Below are 4,427 nucleotides of genomic sequence, written 5' to 3'. Positions count from 1 at the left end.
GATTCGGTATTTGCGAATTTCAAATAACCTAATGAGAACACCAATGACGGACAAAATTAAATGCGAATAACTACAGAGAAGAAAATCGCTGATAAACCAATAAATTCATAATAATAACAACAACAACAACTTACACTGTTTTCCATAGTTATATATATATATATTAAAAGCTATCGTTGGACCGTGGCCGTTCGGTAAACAAATAGAGATCAACAATGATTTTATTGGTCACAAGGTCCGTTGGCAATCATATAACAAAAGTTGATAATTTAGAATAGGTTAAGTTTTTTTAAAATTAATCGTTGTCTAAAAGGCAACTTGCTGCTAGACGAACTTGCCCTACTAGTTACAAGCGTTCTTAATGATTATTGTATCTGTAAACTGCAATTTCATTTATAATATTATAAAAAAGTTTTACCGGTAACCGCTATAGTTACCTTTTCTAAAAAAAACCGAGTAACTTATATTGAATTTATTTACACGCTGAGCGTTTTACTAGACTCGAGTAGCGAAAAACGAAATATCTTTATTTTTCCTTAAAAAAAAAAAAAATAGCTCAACACTGATCGAGCTTTGTGGCACCATCTTGCGTGAAGTCATTGTCATTTGCAGGGAACCAATCCCTTAGCTGGGCGAAAAGTATCTGTTTTGCGCTCATTAGGTCTAATAAAACGCACACCTCTGTATGTTTAATTCGAATTGGCAGTTCGGATACATCGGGATAAATCCGTTGTTAAATAAAATCGTTTAGTAATACGGTCCGTGTTACAAAAAACTCGGTGTAAGTACAGACTGCGGTGTGATCTTGTGTCGAGCTGAGATGGGAAAAACATGCTCGGACAAAGACTGCAAAGACGAGCCAAAAAACAAACGCACGATTGTTGACCGCGTGTGTTGTCGCTTGGAAAATATTACAGAAATAGACACTGACATGGCGTTTTTAGACCACACCGACCACTACCAAGGCCGTTAACGTTTGTGAGTTTATCTGTCGCGTATCAGGTGGATGCGCATTAACTAAACCGCCGTTTGGTTAGATTTCCTCTAATTTTTTTTTAAACATTTTTCCACTACATTGTCCGCGGTCGTTAAACGCTTGCCCCGTTGGCCCGAGTTCGTGATTTCCCTTTCGCGGGGTCTGCGCAAACTCCTTCGCCCAATGGCACTTGACCTAGTTCAAGAAATCCGAGAAGATTTCGACCCTAACCCAGTTTCCAACAGCAAACGCATCGTCCCACACACTCAATGTGTGCGTATTGTAATATCATCGACATTGTATACTAATTACTATTACTAGCCCTGTAAATGTCTTATTCAAACTTATTTTAGTTTGTAGAGATGTAACTAAATAAATAAAAACAAATATGTGCTGAAAAAGTTATTGGGATGTCATGACTGAATGACAAAAGTTATAAAATTAAAAAATGTCGAATAATTTTTACCCCTTTTCCCGTTTCAGTATTGCTTTTAAACACATTTTGTTTGTACATGGTACTGTGGTCTATTTATTCATTTCATTTCATTCAAGACTTACATACAAATAGTATCTTCAATCTTTTTTTGTAATTCTGGATTTTCTGGAGTCCCACTAGCCTTCTCATCCGGCACAAACCTATCTTTATTGCCGTTCTTATCATGATTTTTTCTCTTATCAGACTGTTCTCACTTACCATTCACCATCGTTATCATATCACTTATTATTAGCTATTTCCTCATATTTTACCATAAATAATCATCATTAATTAGAAGACGCTACCCATCCGTGATTTATCCGCGAAAAAGGTTTTGCAAGGGACAAGAATGTGAAGGCGGTATTTACAGTAACCGTATACAATTTTTAAAATGGATAGAAAAGAACTTTTTCTATTGGGTACTGTTTTTAGTTTAATCAAAATTATTCATTCGTTAAGTTTTATTTTTCATTCGTTTTTAAAAAAATATCGAATATATATATATCAAAAAACTAAAAACGCTACCCCATAGATGAAGTTCTTCTGTATACATTGTAAACATTTGATAAATCTACTGTTGATACTGGCCTCACATACGTCTTGTCCCACGCAGAGCAGTTTTGATGGAATACAAAATAGTAATTTATTACATAACAATCACTGTGATAGTATGACGAAAAAAAAATGGCAATCATTAAATTATCCTCATTGCTGTATTAATGAGTATACACTATAGTTCAAGCTCTAAATTAAGATTTTTGTAAAAAATTGCCTATACTTTACTCCTTAGAAATGGCCTGAGTTCTTTTAACCGAATGTTATATAATATGCCGTTTATTTGTATACATATATTATCATATATATTCATTATGCCAGACAGAAAATAAACATGATACAATTCAGTCAAAATAATTCTACATTTTTTTAGAACTAATGGCCTAACTGTGTGTGGTTCGAACAATGTTTAACTGAATCGCTATAATTATTATTATTATATAATTACCCACAAAACTATAAAATAGTATTTCTGGAATTTTGACCTGCGACCTTAAACAAAACTATACCTAAACACATTAACATCCATCTCTGCCCGATGTTTAATATGTTGGTTCTATTAAACACACAAAACGACGCATTACTTTTTTTTTTTTGTTACTTAAACTACTATTATAATAATTATAAAACAAGGGTTTTTTTACAACTTTACACGGTTATAATATATAACACACGCTTTATTAATTATTAAAAAAATAATAATAATAAATAAACGTTCACTGTTCAATCTGTTTAATGTAGGTATCATATATTAGGAGTTTAATTGGTCAAAAGTGGTATAATATTTTCACTTGTTATAGCAGTGTGATAAGTAACTATTCTATCGCAAATTAATAAAATATAGCAGCTAATGCGTTTATGTGTAATGTAGTGCGAACTGCGAATTGCAAGTACATACTATATAGTAATCGATTTAAATAATAACATGTAAACTCTTATTTTGTTTGTTATCTCATTAAAATAAAACCTATTAACGTTTATGTTATTATATAATTTAGATGTCTTGCGAAACCAACGTTAGAACGAATTTTTTAATAATTATTATGCGTGAAATGTAGAAAAATAATTTTCCAGATAACGATATCTATTGTTTATCAGAGTTGTAATTTTAATAAGTATATTACATTTAAATGTAAAAAAGCATAATCGCTCAATATGCGGTTTTATTGTGTTAAGTATTACATATGTATCACATTTCTATAACGCAACATTGCAAAATCATTTGACTTATGAACTGAAAATTATGATGATCTATTTTTTCGCTACGATGCGAACTCAATGAAAAGCTTTGTTTGTACTTAAAAATTTACTTATTATTATTTTTTGAAAAACTTGCTTACAATAAAATGTCGGCTAATATCAGCCAATTTTTAGGTATAAATCGAACATAGTTAAAGGAAATCTATCTATGGTAAAATTTACAACGAAATCAAGAAAAAGTTTCCACCCCTTCTGGGGAAAAAGAGTTATTTTCAAAAGATATTTTTTAGTTTTGACTTTAGTGCTTTAATTCTGTGAGACTATTTTTCAAAAAGTTATAGAGAGCAGTATTTTTAATAGAAAATATTAATAGCAATTTTAGAATTTCCTCATCAGTTTTGAAGGAAAAGGGGTGAACTTTTCCAATTTTGGCCTTTTAAGTAACTTTTGTGAACGATTTCTAATCCCTTTCTTTGCAAAGAAAATGGTTAAGTTTTCATTAAGTTATCACAGGTCAGACACAAAAATAAAAACATATCATTCTCAAGTTTTTAACACCAAAAATAAGTTAAATGTGACCTGTAAATCTTCGGTTTACTGTACTACTATAACTGCTATTACTTCTTTTGTTTATAAATATAATTGATGTTTTAATACACAATAGTTAAATAGTTGAATTAATGATTAACAACTATTTATTCAGAAAAAAGAAACTAAACTCGTTTGAAATTTAAAATGTTCATTGCCACCATCGATTATTATTATTATTCAGCAATAGTGTAAAGTAACAGCTTAAAAGGTGTGAATGAATTAAACAAATATATTATATTAACTTTATTGGAGAAAATATTATAAGACATTTAATATTTTGGTGTAAAATAGTATGTTGATGACCTCTCGTTTTAAACTTGATAACTCCCTCGACTGGAATAATAAGTAGTCCAAATCTACTCTCTACTCTACTATTCCTCAATAAATAAACAAAAACAAGTAATAAATATCAATGATCTCATTGATATTTTTTTAAATATTGCCAAACTCACAAGACGCGTAGTTGATGATATCAATTTCTCACAACAACAGAGATTTATTATTACTTTTTTATTCGCGAGTATTTAACAAATAAAAAAACACAAAAAAACTGTTGTTTTGTTTAAACTTGCACGCATAACGTAAAAAAAATACTAACAGTAAACGTTATGCGTCAATACAATTAGATGT

Source organism: Adelges cooleyi, unplaced genomic scaffold (assembly GCF_023614345.1).
Source record: "Adelges cooleyi isolate 19-005CV unplaced genomic scaffold, UGA_ACOO_1.1 ACOO_flye_CR_arks_rails_tigmint_CR_PRNA_2, whole genome shotgun sequence".
Lineage (NCBI taxonomy): Eukaryota > Metazoa > Arthropoda > Insecta > Hemiptera > Adelgidae > Adelges > Adelges cooleyi.
This window is presented reverse-complemented; position numbering follows the sequence as displayed.